General features: G+C 59.1%; 1 non-coding gene and 1 pseudogene across 1 annotated transcript; both read left to right on the top strand.

Moving 5' to 3' along the window:
• Positions 1-19,048, top strand: part of LOC120375680 — a 1,085,709-nt pseudogene that overhangs the window by 579,053 nt on the left and 487,608 nt on the right.
• On the top strand, positions 10-82 carry TRNAI-AAU. Its single transcript has one exon. It is a non-coding gene; the product is annotated as a tRNA-Ile (tRNA).

Here is a 19,048-nt window from a genome sequence, read left to right on the forward strand (position 1 = left end):
GCACCCGTGGGCCGGCTAGCTCAGCTGGTTAGGCGTGGTGCTAATAACGCCAAGGTCATGGGTTCAAGCCCCATGCTGGCCACTCGGGGTGCAGGAGGGAGAGGGTGGCTTCTGGTCTTTTGGCTGACTGCTAGGGGTGGCAGAGGCCAAAACCAGGTGGGCCGGGAGCGGGCAAGAGCCCTGCTGGGCGCAAGCGCAGGCGCCGGGCAGGAGGAGGATCCCAAAACCTCCTTGGGCTCTCCTCCCTGGGCTCCTCGCTCCACCTGCTGCCTGAAAGGAACTTGGGCCCGGGGAGGAGAGGGGTGAGCCCGGCCGGCTGCCTTCCAGGCTCATAGGAGGCCAGGCTTGAGCTGCCCGCCCGCGAAGACAAAATCGCAGGCCTGCCGGCTCACCCCCATTTCCACAGAGGGTTGACCTGATGGCCCGAATTCTTGCCGGCCGCCAGCTCCACCCAAATGGACCCGACGCCGGATCACGCTCCCCAGCCCAAGCCACAGAGGAAGGCTTAATCCTTGGCACCCCAACCTAGGGGAGAGGCTTCACACTCCGCCGGCGCAGGGTGACCTTTGGGACTTCCCTGGACACCATCCTCCCACCGCCCACAGCCAGACCCCCCAAGCCCACACTAGAGCCCACACCTCCGACAGGAAGGAGCAGGAGGACCACTCCGCCCAGGGGCACCACCACTCAAAGTCAGCTTCACTTGCTTCCTCTTCTACCCCTTTCCTCCCAAGTTATGCGCGCCTCACGGGAGCCGGCCATGGGAAGACGCAGGCATGGCACTCTGACTGGCGCAAGCCAAACGCCCACTCCGAGAGTTTAGCACGGGCTCTTGAGGCACTGGAGGAACCCCATGCAGACGCACTGACGGAGCTAAGCTTTACGGCCAAGGGCCCTACCTGTGCAGAAAGCTAACTTGCTTGTGAAAAAGACGCCTCTTTCGGCTCCCCTTCCAAACTTCCAAATGCCTCCAAATGGGAAAACACACACACTGAAACACCCAAACGGTCCTAACGCTGGGGCCAGGTGAAAAAGAAAAGCAAGGAAAAGATTTCTAAATGGCCACCCTGCCAGAGTCGTACAGCTCCGCAAGTGAAACCCGTGGGAGGGACATTACACAGAAAAGGGGAATGGAAAGCTGCCCAAATTGAGATGCTGTGGAAAGCTACAGCCCCATCGCTACACCTACTCTGCACACTTCTTGCAACAGCTGATGAACGGCCAGGTGCTTTTCGCATCCAAGCCCACACCAGGGAAAGACCTTGAAAAGCTTCCCGTGGCTTGCCTGGTTCAGCTGGTCAGAGTGTGGCACTCGTGGAGGCAAGATGGTGCAGAGGAGCCCCTGGGTGGCTGTGGGCCTGGGGAGGATGGCTTTTGATTTTTCAGCCTGACCGCTACGGGCAGCCAGGCCAAAAGTCAGATGGCCGGCTCTCCCGTCCACCAGGCTCATCAGGAGCCCTTAGTTGACCGGCTCGGAGAATGCGGGCAGCGTCGCCCACTACCTCTCGCATGCAAAGCGAGCGCTCTGCCGCTTGAGCTAATTCCCTGCAGCTGGCCTGACTCTCAGGCACCGGGCAAAAAAAGGCAAGGGCTCTGTGGCCTTAAGCAGAACACAGCCTGAAATGGGGGGAAGGGGGGCGTGCTACCCAGAGCTGGGGAAGGGGGTCCGAGTCCCAGCCACGCTCCTCGGCACAAACACCAATGCTCCCTCCGTGGAGTGTGTCTGGGCTGAGAGTTAGCCCCTGAAACAAGCACCAAGCTTCAGAAGACAACGCAGGGATAGATCACTTGACGATTGCCTGCTCTGGCCATTGCCTCTGAAGCGCCTGGCATCGGTTACTGTCAGAAGACGTGATAGTGGCCTAGCTGGACCATCGGTCTCACCCAGGAGGGCCGTTCTTATCTTCACCACTTTCCTCTAACCCAAGCAAAGCCAGGAGCAGGCCCAGCTCAGCAACTCTAGCAGACTCCCTGGCCCCTGGCCCAGCATACAGCAAAACGACCCTGCCTCCGCCAGGATAGACAGCCACCGACTCCCTCTTCCAGACCAACGCAGCCCTTCCCCGCTTTGGCTGTCTCCAAGCTGTCTGCGTGCTCTGCTCTGCTCCACGGCTGCCATGCTGCCTGAGATCAGGAGGCTGCGAGGTCTCATGGTCTCAGCTGAGCTGGTATCGCATGCCACCCCGCCCATCTCCTCATTCCCTTCATCGACCCAGGGGATGTGAGTAATTCTGTATTTGAGTGGCTCTCCCTCCCAGCCAATGAGCTTGGCGTAGACTAGCAGGGAGGGAGGAGGAAAGGGATTGTGCTCCAGTGAGAGCTCAGAAAGAAGGGTGCAGGTCCCCCACTAGAGCCCAGCACAGCAGAGCAAAGCAGAGCAGAGCAGGCTGGAGAATGTGTGTCTGGGTCTGACTACTTCTCCCCTGCTCTTCCATTTGAGCTAACTTCCCCCAGCTGTCGCCAGCCTCCCAGTCAGCGCAAGGGGGAGAAGGGCCGGGGAGGAAGAGCTTTGTGCTCCGCAAGGGCTGGTCTTTTGGGAGGCCAAGCGGGGAGAGGGATGGAGGCCACTGGAGGAGCTGAGCTGGCTGACTGTCCATGGCTTCTAAAAGAAGGGCAAAAGAAGGTCCCGCGGCTGCCTTGCCGCTGGAGGATGCGGGCATTGATCCCGCTGCCTCTCGGAGTGCGGGGGAGTCCGACTCTGCACCCCTCTTCCTGCGACTCACAGTGATTTTCAGCCAGCCAGTAAAACAGAAGGTTTATTGGACACAGGAACACAGGCTACAGCAGAGCTTGTGGGCAGAGCCAGGACCTCTCAATCTGGCCTTTCTGGGGGGTTCAGGGTGCTTGGATCCCAGCCTTGGATTCTCTGAACTCCCCTCACCCAGCCCCAAATCGAAACTGACTCCCCCTCTCCACTCGGCTCTCTCCTTTGTCTAGCTCCCCTGGCAGAGATGTTGACCTCCCCTCCCCACTGCCTAGCTCAGGTTACAGGCTGAATACCTGTCCCTCACCTAACGTCCTCCCCGTCTCCCCCAACCCCCACACAGACAGCCCCTACTCCATCACATCTCTCCCCTCTTCGAGGCTGAACTGAGCGGGGTCACTCTGCCCAGTGACCCAGGGAAGTTTGGGGCCTCCTCTCCGGGACAGCGCGTCTGCTATCAGGTTGGCACTTCCCTTCACATGGACCACGTCCATGTCATAGTCCTGCAGGAGCAGGCTCCACCTCAGGAGCTTGGAGTTGGCTCCTTTCATCTGGTGCAGCCAGGTCAGGAGAGAGTGGTCGGTGTACACGGTGAAGTGGTGCCCAAAGAGATATGGCTCCAGTTTCTTAAGGGCCCACACCATGGCCAGGCATTCCTTCTCCATGGCCACGTAGTTCTGCTCCCGGGGTAGCAACTTCTTGCTCAGGTACACAATGGGGTGTCTCTCCCCCTTTTCATCCTCCTACATCAACACCACCCCCAGCCCCATGTCTGAGGCGTCAGTGAACACCATAAAGGGCTTGTCAAAGTCTGAATTTGCCAGAACTGGGCCACTGAGCAGAGCCTCCTTCAGCGCCTGGAGAGCCTGCTGGCACTCCTTGGTCCAGACCACCTTGTCTGGCTTCCCCTTCTTGCACAGCTCAGTGATGGGGGCGGCTATGGCGCTAAAGTGGGGCACGAACCTTCGATAGTACCCCGCCATCCCAATAAAGGCCTGGACCTGCTTCTTGGTTTGGGGAGCGGGCCAGTCTCTGATCACCTCCACCTTGGCTGGTTCCGGCTTTAGGCAGCCGCTCCCCACCCGATGGCCCAGGTAAGATACTTCAGCCATCCCCACCTTGTACTTCTCAGCCTTTACGGTTAGCCCAGCCTCTCGGAGTTGGTCCAGCACTTGTTTAACCTGGGACACGTGGTCCTCCCAGGTCTGGCTGAAGACGCAGATGTCGTCAATATACGCCACGGCAAAACTCTCCATCCCCCTCAGTTGCTGATCCACCAGACGTTGGAAGGTGGCCGGCGCTCCCTTGAGGCCGAAGGGCAGGGTCAGAAACTCGTAGAGCCCCAGAGAGGTGATAAAGGCCAATTTCAGCCTGGCATCTGCGTCCAGCGGCACTTGCCAGTAGCCCTTTGTAAGATCCATGGTGGTGAGATACCGAGCGCCTCCCAGCTTGTCTAGGAGCTCGTCAGGCCTGGGCATGGGGTTGGCATCAGATACAGTGATGGCATTGAGCTTTCGATAGTCCACACAGAACCGGATCGACCTATCCCTTTTGGGGACCAGGACCAGCGGCGAGGCCCAAGGGCTGGAAGATGGCTGGATCACCCCCAAAGCCAGCATGTCCCTGACCTCTCTTTCTAGGTCCTGGGCAGTTTTTCCTGTGACCCGAAAAGGGGAGCATCGTATGGGGGGGGGGGGGGGTGACCCGGTCTCCACCTGGTGGACAATCAAATTAGTGCGCCTCGGCTGGTTGGAAAACAGCTGTCGGTACAGATGCAGCACCCCTCTGATCTCAGCCTGCTGGGCCAGGGTCAGCTGATCAGAGAGGGGAATCGCTTCCAGGGAGGAACCAGCCTTTGTCCCCGGGAATAGATCCACTAAAGGGTCATCTCCCGGCTCCTCCCAATGTCCACACACGGCCAACACCACATTCCCCCTGTCATAGTATGGCTTCATCATATTCACATGGTACACCCGGCGGTGATGAGCCCGGTTAGACAGCTCCACCACATAGTTTACCTCATTTAGTTCTTGATAACCTTGAAGGGCCCTTCCCAGGCAGCCTGGAGTTTGTTTTTCCTCACGGGGATGAGAACCATCACTTGACCCCCGGTGCCGAAGGCGCGGGCCTGCGCCGTGCGGTCGTACCAGACCTTCTGCTTCCTCTGGGCTCGGGCCAGATTCTCCCTGGCCAGGCCCATGAGCTCGGCAAGTCTTTCCCAGAAGGTCAGGACATACTCCACCACTGACTCGCCATCAGGCAGCCTTCCCCTCCCATTCGTCTCTCATCAGGTCCAGGGGCCCCCTTACCCGCCTCCCATATAACAGTTCAAAAGGCGAGAACCCGGTAGATTCCTGGGGTACCTCCCTGTACGCGAACAGCAGGTGAGGTAAGTACTTGTCCCAGTCCTGTGGGTGCTGGTTCCTAAATGTTTTTAGCATCATCTTTAGCGTCCCGTTTAACCTCTCCATGAGCCCGTTGGTCTGGGGGTGATACGCTGAGGCCCAGTTGTGCCGGACCCCACATTTCTCCCACAGGGTCTGGAGCAGGCTCGACATGAAGTTGGACCCCTTGTCCGTTAAGACTTCCTTGGTGAACCCCACCCGGCTGAAAATGGTCAGCAGTGCATCTGCCAGGGTGTCTGCTTCGATAGAGGACAAGGCCACCGCCTCAGGGTAGCGAGTGGCAAAATCTACCACCACCAGGATGTATTTCTTCCCCGACCGGGTCGCCTTGCTGAGAGGTCCCACTATGTCCATGGCCACCTTCTGGAAAGGTTCTTCTATGATGGGCAACGGCCTCAAAGCTGCTTTCCCCTTGTCCTGGGCCTTCCCCACCCTCTGGCAGGGGTCACAGGATTGGCAGTACTGTTGGATGTGGGTAAAGACCCCAGGCCAGTAAAAGTTCTGTAGCAGCCTCTGCCTGGTGCGCCGGATTCCCTGGTGCCCTGCGAAGGGAATGTCATGGGCCAGGTACAGGAGCTTGTGGCGAAACTTCTGGGGAACCACCAGCTGCCTCCTGATCCCCCATGACTCCACCTCCCCGGGGGGAGCCCATTCTCGGTACAGGAACCCCTTCTCCCACGGGAACCTCTCCTTGCAACCTCTCCTCATGGTCTGTACTGCACTGAGGTTAGCCCGGTCCCTGTTCTTCCGCAAGGAGGGGTCTTTCTGCAACTCGGCCTGGAACTCGGCAGCTGGGACAGGGATGGGGACCTGCTCTCTCTCACCAGCTGGGACTGAGGTAGCAGCCTCTCTGGGTCGTGTCCCTGAGCGTTCCCTCCCCACCAGGTTAGGGTCCGGCACCTCGGGCAGAGTACCTTCCCCGTTGTCAGGGCGCAGTGCCCTGCGCCAACTCTGACTACGGGTCACGACCAGGGCACCCCGGGCGTTGCTTAGCCAGTCCTCGAGGTCCCCCCCATTAACACCTCCGTGGGCAAATGTGGGTGTACCCCCACGTCCTTGGGGCCCTCCTTGGCCCCCCACTTCAGGTGCACCCTCACCACAGGCACCTTGAATGGGGTCCCGCTCATACCCCTCACGGTCAGGTAGGTGTCGGGCACCATCCGATCTGGGGCCACCACCTCGGGCCGGGCCAGCGTCACCTCTGCGCCCGTGTCCCAGTACCCAGTGACCTTCCTCCCATCCACCTCCAGGGGAACAAGGCACTGGTTCCGGAGGGGCAGCCCCGTGCCCACCCTGTAAACCAAAAACCCGGAGTCTGGAGCATCCAGCCCCCCAGAGGAGCAGATCTGGGGCCCTGGTCCCTCCTTCGCAGGTGGCACGTGGCCAGCCCCCCTTTCCTGGGAATGTTGCCCCTCATCTGATTGGGTCTCTACCCAGTCAACCCTCTGCAGGTTGGGTCTGCTCGGTCTGTCCCTGAGCTTGGGGCACTGGGCCCGTATGTGGCCTCATTGGCCACAGTGATAGCAGCCCATGTCTCGTGGGTCCCCTCGAGTGGGTCGGATGGACCTGACGCTGGATGTTCCCCTTTGGTGGGGGTTCTCCATAGGCCCCCGCTGGGAGGTCCCATGGTGACTTTCTCTCTGCGTTGAGGCAGGCCTGCTCCTTCGAGACTCCTCCCTGTTATCCCCTGCCCGACTGTCCACAAATTGGTCGGCCAGCTGGCCTGCGTGCTGCGGGTTCTCCGGCTTCTGGTCCATCAACCACAGCCTCAGGTCAGACAGGCACTGCTCATACAGGTGCTCCAGTAGGAATAGGTCAAGCAGGTCCTCTTTAGTTTGGGCCCCAGCTGTCCACTTGCGGGCATACCCCTGCGCCCGGTTGACCAGTTGTAGGTATGTGACCTCAGGGGTTTTATGTTGACTCCGGAACCTCTTCCGGTACATCTCAGGAGTCAGCCCAAACTCGCGGAGCAGGGCCTGTTTGAACAGTTCGTAGTCCCCTGCCTCCGCCCCTTTCATTCGGCTGTACACCTCCATGGCGGTGGAGTCCAGTAAGGGGCTGAGAAACGGGATCCTGTCTGCAGGGTCAACCCGGTGCAGCTCGCAGGCATTCTCAAAGGCCGTCAGGAAGGTATCTATCTACTCCCCCTCCTTACGCCGGGCCAGGAAGCTCTTATCAAAGCTCTTTGTAGGCTTGGGTCCCCCCTCACTCACTGCAGCCGGGGCCCCGCTGCTTCTCAGCTGGGCCAGTGCCAGCTCATGCTGGCGCTGGTTCTCCTCGTGTTTACACTGGTTCTCCCACTCCTTCAGTTCTTGCCTCCTTAACTCGAGCGCCTCCCTGTCATATTCCAGCCGCATCTGTTCCAGGGACGGGAGCTCCGCCGGACGATCCCCTGCTGGCCGCCACGGTCCAGGTGCCCTCGGTATCCGCTGGGCTTCCCCCAACCCCTCCCCTAGGTATAGGTGGGCAGGTCTCGGGGTGTCCTCGGCAGCAGTCTGGCCCCTCCCAGCCATGTCAGGCCCCGGGGCCCACACTGTGTCCGCTGGGTGGCTTCCCTCTGGGACAGGGCTCGGTTCACCCAAGCGATCCTTCTCCTCCAGCTGGGCAATTAGCTGGTCTTTGGTGGACCTCCCAATGCGCAGCCCCCTCTGCCTGCACAGCTCCACCAGGTCGCTCTTAAGGCGTTTAGCAAACATCTTCCTGCTGGCCACTCGCCGGCCTGTGCTCTCAGCTTCCCACCGGTTCCAGGGAGACCCCTCGTGCACCAGCCCTTCTTCAGGTCACCACCTCTCTGCCAGGGTCGAGCTGCAGACTCCTCTGCCCCTGGGACTGCTCCTGCAATCCCCCCGGGGGACCCTGTTACTGCAAAGTCCTTCTCTCTGGTCACACACTCCCAGGGGTTAATCGCCTCCTGAAACTGTCTCTTTCTGTCTCTTCAGCCCACCTGGTCCCCATCAGTTCCCCCTTCGTTTTGCTGCTCCCCAGTCACTTACTGCAGGAAGCGCCGTCCACGGGGTGCAGTAGGTCCCACCGCTGCCACCAGTTGTAACGGCGTGTGGGGGAGTCCGACTCTGCACCCCTCTTCCTGGGACTCACAGTGACTCTCAGCCAGCCAGTAAAACAGAAGGTTTATTGGACAACAGGAATACAGGCTACAGCACAACCAGGACCCCTCAATCGAGTCCTTCTGGGGTTCAGGGTGCAGGGATCCCAGCATAGGATAGCATAGCATCCCAGCATAGCAACCCCCTCCAGCCGGCTCCCTGGCTTTGTCTAGCTCCCCAGGCAAAGGTGTTGACCTCCCCTCCCCCCTGCCTAGCTCATGGTACAGGCTGAATACCTGTCCCTCACCTAAAATCCTCCCTGGCTCTCCCAACCACCACACAGACAGCCCCTACTACATCACAGCAGGTCAGGACTGGGATAGCAGTGGCTGCGGGTCGGGACTGAGGGGCATTAGCAGAGTCTTGAGGTCAGGACTGGGATAACAGGGGCTGCTGGTCGGGAGTATTGATGGGCACCAGCAGAGCTGTGATTCTGCAGGTCAGGACTGGGATAGCAGGGGCTGTGGGTCGGGAGTGAGGGGCACCGGCAGAGCTGTGAGGCTGGAGGTCAGGACTGGGATACCAGGGGCTGTGGGTCGGGAGTGAGCGGCACCAGCAGAGCTGTGATTCTGCAGGTCAGGACTGGGATAGTAGGGGCTGCGGGTCGGGAGTGAGGGGCACCAGAAGAGCTGTGATTCTGGAGGTCAGGACTGGGATAGCAGGGGCTGCGGGTCGGGAGTGAGGGGCACCCACAGAGCTGTGAGGCTGGAGGTCAGGACTGGGATAGCAGGGACTGCAGGTCGGGAGTGAGGGGCACCAGCAGAGCTGTGATTCTGCAGGTCAGGACTGGGGTAGCAGGAGCTGCGGGTCGGGAGTGAGGGGCACCGGCATAGCTGTGAGTCTGCAGGTCAGGACTGGATAGCAGGGGCTGCAGGTCGGGAGTGAGGGGCACCGGCAGAGCTGTGGGTCTGGAGGTCAGGACTGGGATAGCAGGGGCTGCGGGTCGGGAGTGAGGGGCACCGGCAGAGCTGTGGGTCTGGAGGTCAGGACTGGGATAGCAGGGGCTGCGGGTCGGGAGTGAGGGGCACCGGCAGAGCTCTGGGTCTGCAGGTCAGGACTGGATAGCAGGGGCTTCTGGTCGGGAGTGAGGGGCACCGGCAGAGCTGTGAGTCTGCAGGTCAGGACTGGGATAGCAGGGGCTGCGGGTCGGGAGTGAGGGGCACCGGCAGAGCTGTGAGTCTGCAGGTCAGGACTGGGATAGCAGGGGCTGCGGGTCGGGAGTGAGGGGCACCGGCAGAGCTGTGGGTCTGCAGGTCAGGACTGGATAGCAGGGGCTGCGGGTCGGGAGTGAGGGGCACCGGCAGAGCTGTGAGTCTGCAGGTCAGGACTGGGATAGCAGGGGCTGCGGGTCGGGAGTGAGGGGCACCGGCAGAGCTGTGGGTCTGCAGGTCAGGACTGGATAGCAGGGGCTGCGGGTCGGGAGTGAGGGGCACCGGCAGAGCTGTGGGTCTGCAGGTCAGGACTGGGATAGCAGGGGCTGCGGGTCGGGAGTGAGGGGCACCGGCAGAGCTGTGGGTCTGGAGGTCAGGACTGGGATAGCAGGGGCTGCGGGTCGGGAGTGAGGGGCACCGGCAGAGCTGTGGGTCTGCAGGTCAGGACTGGATAGCAGGGGCTGCGGGTCGGGAGTGAGGGGCACCGGCAGAGGTGTGAGTCTGCAGGTCAGGACTGGGATAGCAGGGGCTGCGGGTCGGGAGTGAGGGGCACCAGCAGAGCTGTGGGTCTGGAGGTCAGGACTGGGATAGCAGGGGCTGCGGGTCGGGAGTGAGGGGCACCGGCAGAGCTGTGGGTCTGGAGGTCAGGACTGGGATAGCAGGGGCTGCGGGTCGGGAGTGAGGGGCACCTTATCACCAGGAGCTGCTCCCGGCCAGGCACCACACCCCATTCACACGCCTTTGGTCACTATGTAGCTCAGTGGCAATCACTGCCCCGAAGTGACTCCGGCGCAGGCACCCACAGCACGAACTCCCCACACCGGATTCTGTCCACACGCAGAGAATTCTCTCCGCCGGGCTCCTTCGGTTCCTCTCGCTGCTCCCCGTCCTGCCGCCAGACACTGCTCATCTGCATAGCCCCGCCCATGGACACGTGACACCTTCTGTCTTTTTGGTCTCAGGCGAATGAGTCGCCTGCAGAGAGTGAGCCCGTCAGCGCACGTCACAGCCCCAGCGCACGTCACAGCCGCCGGGCGGGGATTGTCTGTGAGCCCCGCGCTGGGGGCGGGGCTTCAGGGAGAGACCCAGCCCCATAGACAGCCTGGGGCAGGGAGATATTGGGGGAAGGGATGAGGGATGGGGGAGAAGGGGAGGGAGAGACCCAGCCCCATAGACCTGCAGGGGCAGGGGATCTTGGGGTCAGGAGGGGAGAAGGGGGATTGGCAGAGACCCAGCCCGGGGTGCAGGGGAAATGGGGTGGGGTGGAGGGAGACATGTCGGGTGGGGGTGGGGTGTGTGAAATGTTGGTCCAGGGAATCTGAGTCACTCCCAGGACATCGTGTGCAGGGGGGAGCACAGGGGCAGGGAGAGAGCCCCAGCCCCAGCCCCACAGAGCCCCAGAGGGATATTGGGGGCAGGGGAGGATGGAGGGGGAGAGACCCAGCCCCATCGCCCCCTAGCGGCCGCGGGATTTGGGGGGGTAGGCGCGGGGATGCCAGAGGAGACACCCATCTCCATAGACCCCCCGAGGCAGGAAATGAGGGGAGAAGGGGGGAGGGAGGGATCCAGCTCTATAGACCTGTAGGGGCAGGGAGATATTGGGGCAGGAGGAGAAGGGGGTTGGCAGAGACCCAGCCCGGGGTGCAGGGAAATGGGGTGGTTTGGAGGGAACTGGGGAGGAGAAGAGACACATGGCAGGACACATGGTGGGACAGGGAAACTGACTCACTCCGAATACATGCGGAGCAGGGCAGGGCGGAGGCAGATCATGCTGGTCCCAGGGTAATTTCGGGGGGTTCTGATTCCCCACTCAGCCGGGGGGCTCCCCTCTGGGCTGAGGAGCCCTGGGGTGGGCGGGTGCAGGGGCTGGGTGTGTGTGTCAGGCTGGGGGAGCTGCCTGGGCAGAGGGGCTGGAACCAGGGGCTGCTCCAGGCACCAGCACCCCAAGCACGTGGTTGGGGGGGCAAGCGGCAGGGGGCGCTCGGCTGGTCGCTGCGAGGGCAGCAGGCACCCCAACCCCTCCCCCACTCTACCCTCTAGTCCCACTCCCCTCCCAGAGCTGGGGGAGAACCCAGGAGTCCTGACTCTCAGCCCTGCCCCTCCCCCGTATTTCCATATGGCTCCATCCAACAGCCCCGCCCCTGAGTGGGGAGAGATGAGGCCAAGGGAGAAGCAGGCAGGGGGGGGGCGCTGGGGGCGTGGCGCTGCGGGGGGGGGGGCGGCGCAGGGCCAGGCCGAGACCCGGGCCACGGGAGTTCATGTCAGGAGCCGGAGGGGGGCGGGGCCGGGGCTCTCTGGGGGGCGGTAGATCCTGTCCTAGCAGTGGTTTGTGGGGGTTTCTTTGCAACCATGAGTGGGATTGTTGTGGGTGCAACTAGACCCCCCCCTTCTCTGGTGGGGCGGGGCTTCTACTGTCTGCCTTGGGGAGGGAGGGGTCCATGATGTCACAGCCCATGGCGCGGGGGGGGGGGGGTTGAATCATGTTTCTGAAGTGGGAGAGCAACTTCCCCTGCTCCCACTCACTCTCCACTAGGGGGCTGGGCTGGGATCTCTAGGGAGGGGAGCCCAGGAAAAAACAGTCTCCCCTATGGAACCCAGGAGTCCTGGCTCCCAGTCCCCCTGCTCTAGACCCCCTGCACTCCCAGGACCAGGGGTAGAACCCAGGGGTCCTGCTGCCCAGCCGCCTCCCTGCTCTGACCACTAGACCCCACTCCCCTCCCAGGGTGGTGCAGGGGTCACTGGGTCTGTGTCCCAGCTCTGCTAAGGGCGGTGACTGATTTTCCCAAAGTGCTTCCGTCTGAATCCAGCACATCTGCCCCCCCCGGCCCGGTCACTGCCCACCCCCGTGTGGGGGCACCAGCACTGTGCCGGGTCGCGATGGGAAATTGTCCAAGCTGGCCCAGGAGAGACGTGTGTGTCCCTCTGTATGTGTGTGTGCATCTGTGACACTGTTTATATCAGTGTGTTGCTGGGCTAACCAGTAGGAAATGGCTTTGCAGGATTTTGTATCCTGCAGCAAGTGACTGACTGACACACACACACACACACAAAGGGACTCACACAATCCCAAGAACACTCACACACAACACACCCAGAGGGGCATGCTAGCCCAACCCCCAAAGAGAGAAACAATCACACCCCCAGCCACACTCACATTCACACACACACACCAGAATATTCACAATTGTGCTCAGAGACACAACAGCACACAGTTCACTCCCACTCCTCCCAACACAAGGACCTCCTGCCACACACAGTGTGTGCTGAGGCCTGTGGAACTCACTGCCACTGGACAGCTACCCATGAGAATGGACCTTTCCAGAAGACCAATAGACATGGCCGTGGCGACAGAGGGGGCTGGGCTCCCAGGGTCTGACCCGGGCTGAGACTGGTTCTGACCTAGAGGGGTCTATCCAGCAGGGGCAGCGTGACCCACACACAGACCCACCAGAAGCACCTTTCTTAGCGGGTCTCCGAGGCCATCCCCCACCCTGCCCCGGGTTGGGTAACAAAGGGGCAGTATGGGACACTGGGCCATGTCACAACCCGACCCCAGCCCCTCGCTCCCACACGCTGGCGAGTTGGGTACCTGCCGAGGGATTGCACAAGAGAGAGTCAGAGCCAGGGAGAGAACCCAGGAGTCCTGGCTCCCCCATGACACACACACTCTAACCACTGGACCCCACTCCCCTCCTAGGGCTGGAGATAGAACCCAGGAATTCTGACCACTACTCCCCCTCCCCCATTCTGACCACTAGACCCTACACTCCCCTTTTAGATTTTAGTCTCGCTGCCTCTTCTATCCACCCACCCCACCTGTCCATCCCTTTGCTGCAGGTTTCTGGGGTGTCACCCCTGCTCTGCACTCCCCCAGTGCAGCCCAAGGCTTTTCCTCCCCCCAACCACACATCCTCTCCCCCCTTGTGCTGGATCGTCTGCTTGGCCCCCTGCCCCCTCTCGGGGCGCGCTGTGCGGCGTGGCTGGGGATTGTGCAATGGCCCAGCACCAGGCAACACAGAACGGACACCACACGCCCTGCCCTGCCTCACCTGAGTTGCTCTCCAGGTGCATCGGAGCCCAGTGCCCTGCACCTTGGCACTCCTGCCCCACAGGGGGTGAGCTGCAGCCCCCGCCACACTCCGCAGAGGGGAGAAGGGTCAGGGCAGCCAGCCCTTGTAAGATGGGGAAATCACCACTGGGATCGACGGTATGGGGGCTGTGACATACAGAGAAACAATTGTTGCGCCGAAAGAGGGCAGCAGAGCATGCACACACACACACACACACAATTGCAAACATACACAAACACATCCATGAATCCAACCACACACACACACACACTTGCTAATATACACAAACACATGCACAAATCCAGCCAACATCAACACAACTGCTAACAGATGCAAACACATGCACAAATCCAGCCACATGAACACACACACTTGCACAGCCACAAACACAACCCCCACAGCTGTAATAACACCCCCCCACACAAAACCCTTACAGAAAACCACACATACACAAACACATGCAGAAATCAATCCATCCATCCATCCACACACACTCCATCCCCATTCTGTGCACACACCTTGGGTCACTGCAACACTGAATACTTCAATTGGATGGGGGGCCCAGCACCATGGCTATTCCCTGCCCCCCAGGGCTCACAGGGGGTGGATTGGGGGCGCACAGGGGGCACAATCCAGTGCCAGCCAAGGGGGGGTTAGAGGTGGGGATGAGGCCATGGTTTGTGCACCACTCGGTTCCTGGCACAGTCTCCTTTGAGGATTTGCATTTCTTGGTAGTTTTCACCCCATCACCACTTCCTGCCCAGCCCCCTCCTGCTGTGCAAGGTGGTTGGGGGGGGGGATGGGAAGAACCCTGGAGTCCTGGCTCCCAGCCCCACCTGTGCTAAGGTATGAGACTCCACTCTAACCCCAGCACTGGGACTGGAACCTAGGAGTCCTGACACCCATCTTCCTTTCCTCTAACCACTAGACCCCACTCCCGCCCTTTTGGGGAGCCAGGACTCCTGGGTTCTGTCCCCAACTCTGGGAGCAGAAGTGGGGCCTAGTGGTTAGAGCAGGAGGAGCCAGGACTCCTGGGTTGTATTCAGTGCTGCTATTTGACCCTGGGCCTCAGTTTCTCCTCCTACTTTTTAGGTATGGAGCCTGTAAACTCTCTGGGGCATGGCCTGTCTCTCGCTGTGTCTGGGCAGCGCCTGGCCCAACGGGGCTCTGATCTCAGCTGGGGCAGGGACTGTCTCTGTGTCTGTGCAGCCCCCGGCACAACGGGGGCCTTGATTCTGCCTTGTCAATGGCAGCGCAGAAAGCCCTAGTGCCAAAAGAAGATGTGGGGCGGGGGGGGGGAAGCTTTGCAAAAATCGGTCACACCAATAGGAAACCAGCCCCAGCAGTTTGTGACTTCACTTCCCAAAATTAGACACACACACACACACACACACACACACACACACACACACACAACCCTGCTCAAACCGCCCCCTTTGCCAGTGCACCACCTCACCTCGTCCAGGCAGGTCTAGGTGGGAAGCTCCATGTGGGAGCGGTGATGGACGGCACCATCAAGGTAGGTTCTGGAGATGGTCCTCCAGGTACGAGCATCTCGGCTCCAACTGGCACTGGGCTCACGCTGGGCTGCGTTCAGTTCCTCTCTCTGGTGTGCGCCCCGGCTCCACAAATGCCCCCGCCCCCTGCTCTTTCCTTCTGGTACAAAAAATATCCTCTTCCTTCACACCAGAGAGAGACACCCACGGTGCTGCTCAGCACACGGCTTCCCCCCACCTTCCCCCCATTCCCAGGAGCATGCAGGAAGGGAGTCATGATTGGGGAGAGCCTGTGTCCCGAGGGGAGGGCATGGGGGGGGCTTGTCCCCTCCTCAGAGAATGGGGGTGACAATAGGCACCTATGGATGGTCCCCCCAAGCAGGGTCAGGACGGAAATGGGAGGCCTGTGCCCCCAACATGGAGAATCTGGGGTGCAACCTTACTTAACAGGTCAGTCTGTCCTTTCTCTGACTGTCCCATTCCAGCTTCAACTAGCGCTTGTGGTTCATTCGTTCTTTTTCATTCCTTTCCTTCTCTAGCTTGTATGTTCTTGCTTTCTTTTTTCACCTCTACCTTTCACGCGGTTCCTTTCTTTCCTTCTTTTCTAATGTTTTTCTCTCCCTTTATTTCTTTCTCTGCCTTTCACGTTCTTTTCGCTCTCTCTCTCGCTGGTTATTTTTTTCACTCGCGCTTTTTCCTCGCTCCTTCCGAGCCAAGCGGGTTCTCCTTGCACACAGATTTTGACAGGTTTTCCTTCTGATCAGCAAGTGGATTAAGCACGTCTTCAGTGGGGGGTTGGTATGGCAGGGAGCAGGCTGGCCGGGTGTGTTTGTGGCCGTCTGCTGGTTCTCCCCTCCTCTGGCCCTGACCTCGGTTGCTCTGTAGCTTTTAAGCCTTCCCTTGGAGCTGTCAGCACCAGCCACCTCTGCTCTAGGTGCCCAAAGGAGGAGAGGTGCTGGGCTCCAGCCTCCCTCCTGCCTAACCCTGACACACCTTCCTTCACGTGCCATGTGGACAAGAGGTAACATGTGGCTGCAAGTAAAATGGCCAAACTTGTGGGCATCAGGTGAAGCTGTGAGAATCCCAAGCAGCTGGTCAAACCACAGGAATCAGCAACCAGGGAAGCAAGTTTCAGAGCCTCAACCCTAGTGGGCAAGTCACCCAGCAGGAGGTGGAAGACTGGCTCTTGCACAACTGGAGACAGGGAAGTTGAGTACTGGAAGCTCCAGGGCTTTACCACAAGCCAACACAAGGTCCCACTGAGATTTGAACTCAGATTGTAGGAGTCAGAGTCCTGAGTGCTGCCCATTACACCATGGGACCAGCTCATGCTGCTGTTTCTGGACATTGGTGACTCTCACGGGGCTGACTCATGTAAGGGGCTGTTGGCCCCTTACTAAAACTTAGTGGGGTTTTTGGTTGGCTAGTTCCCAGTCCCAATAGAAGGGGGAAGGGCCAATGGGAAATCAGGACCCTGAGACTGACAATCCCCAGCGGCAATGGGGAGAGGCCAAAGCTCCAAGTTAGCCGCACTGACAGGCCGGACAGTGTAATGAGGGAGTCACCAGGCCAGGGGGTCCCATCCTCCGTGGGAGCTGGAACTGCCTGGGCCAGAGTGGGGCGGAGCTAAGGAGAGAGCAGGAGCCCGAGAAGAGCCGGGGAGCAGAGCTGCACCAGCCGGGGAGAACCAGAGCAGATCTGTGCTGGGAGCCGAGCCGCAGCAGCACGAGCCGTAGAAGCTGCCCAGGGAGCAGATCTGTGCTGGGAGCCAAGCCGCAGCAGCACGAGCCGTAGAAGCTGCCCAGGGAGCAGATCTGTGCGGGGAGAAGAGCTGCAGCAAGCAGAGCCAGACTATTGGTCAAAGGTGGTGGGGAGGTGGTGACCTCACAGAGAGATGCTGACATCAGCCAGGCAGGACAGGGGCGAGGGGCCAGGGGCCAGGGAAACTTCAGAAACCCCTGTGGCTTTGCTTCAGCAACTCTCCTTCTCCAGGTCTCTCTTTGAGGACTGAGAGAGTATTCGGGTTCACGGACGTGAGCGCCAGGAGGAACCTCTTTCGAGTTTTCTCCTTCCCTTTTCCTGATTTTCAAATTAACCATCAGATCTTGAATTTCACACATTGAATGACCTGAATAAAGTGCTCTCACATGAGCTCCAGACCAACAGCAGTGCACAGTTTCAGCAAGTATTTGAGGAGAACTGCAATGTTAGAGAGAATCATGAACTGCTCAGAGACAATTAATGCAGAGAAGCAGCAAAATTAATCAAACATATGACTGGTTCTGACTTATTTACTTGGTCTTAAAAGAGAACAACAAGGACCTGAGTCTCCTCCCTGTCAATAACCTGCTGCTCAGCCAATCAGGGTAGAGACTGAGGACGGGAGGCTGAGGGTTCTCACCAGAGAGCCCAAAGGATGGCCCAGGTCACTGTTGGGGGATCACTGCCCGAGCACTATTTCAGCCCCACATTTTTGGTGGACCTCCCACAGTGGGAGCTGCCGAGAACTCCCCTGCCCCCCCCCCACACACACACCCTCTCCTGGTGTTGGGAGGCGAACTGGTGAAAGGACAAAAGAAGCAAGAGACAAAGAGAAAGGAGAGAGGGATGGATGGAGGAAAAGGTGAAACAAAAAGGACAAACCCTAATGTCCCCAGTGATTCTGAGGGACAAAATCCCAGTTGCAGAATAAAATTCTGCCTCCTTAAGCTCGTGTTTTCCATGCCTAGAATTCAACTGTCACCTGATGGATCAGACTGAACAGGTTTCAAACCTCAAGGAGGCTCTTACCTTCTAAACAGGGACTTCTGTTTTCTAGTAAAATCAGGAAAAGGGAAGGAGAAAACTCGAAAGAGGTTCCTCTTGGCGCTCACGTCCGTGAACCCGAATACTCTCTCAGTCCTCAAAGAGAGACCTGGAGAAGGAGACTTGCTGAAGCAAAGCCACAGGGGTCTCTGAGGTTTCCCTGGCCCCTCACCCCTGTCCTGCCTGGCTGATGTCAGCATCTCTCTGTGAGGTCACCACCTCCCCACCACCTTTGACCAATAGGCTGAGGTCCTGCAAAAGGCCTTTGTGATGACACTGCCACACCCCTCCCTTGCTGGGCCAATGTCCTGCCCCTGGCCAGGCACTTTGGAGGTTTGAGCTACTCCCTCAAGAACAAATGGATATAAATTGGCAGTCGGGAAGTTTAGGCTTGAAATTAGACGAAGGTTTCTAACCATCAGGGGAGTGAAATTCTGGAACAGCCTACCGAGGGAAACAGTGGGGGCGAAGGACCTCTCTGGCTTTAAGATTAAGCTTGATAAGTTTATGGAGGGAATGGTTTGATAGGAGAACGTGATTTAGTCAATAGGTCAATAACGTGCAACCACTGGTAATTAGTACCGAAGGTCAATGTTGGGATATTGAAAGTCTTTTTCCTGAGTGTCTGGCTGGAGAGTCTTGCCCGCATGCTCGGGGTTCAGCTGGTCGCCATATTTGGGGTTGGGAAGGAATTTTCCTCCAGGGTAGATTGGCAGAGACCCTGGAGGTTTTTCGCCTTCCTCCGCAGCTTGGGGCAGGGGTCGCTTGCTGGAGGATTATCTGCTACTTGAAGTCTTTAAATCAGGATTTGGGGACTTCAACAGCTGAGTCAAGGGAGAGAATTATTTCAGGAGTGGGTGGGTCAGCTTTTGTGGCCTGCATCTTGCGGGAGGTCAGACTAGAAGATCATAATGGTCCCTTCTGATCTTAAGTTCTATGATTCTATGATTCCCTGCAGATCACCCCATTCAAGAAGAGTTCGTTCTAGGCAGCAAGCCGGTAGTTTTGGATCATCTGCAAATTTTGTCAGCTCACTGTTTAGCAGGTTGTTTATGAATATGTTGACTAGTCCTGGTCCCAGTACAGACACCACTAGTTACCTGTTTCCATCCTGAAAACTGACCATTTATTCCTACCCTTTGTTTCTTGTCTTTTAACCAGTTATTGATCCACGTGAGGACCTTCCGGAGGTGAAAGTAAGCCGGTATGTTCCGGTATGGGGTACCGGCAAGAGCCAGTACGCTGTGCCAGCCCGGCCCAGCTTCCCCAGGCTGGTGATTTAAAGGGCCCAGGGCTCCCTGTAGTGGCCGGAG

Source organism: Mauremys reevesii, linkage group 12 (assembly GCF_016161935.1).
Source record: "Mauremys reevesii isolate NIE-2019 linkage group 12, ASM1616193v1, whole genome shotgun sequence".
Lineage (NCBI taxonomy): Eukaryota > Metazoa > Chordata > Testudines > Geoemydidae > Mauremys > Mauremys reevesii.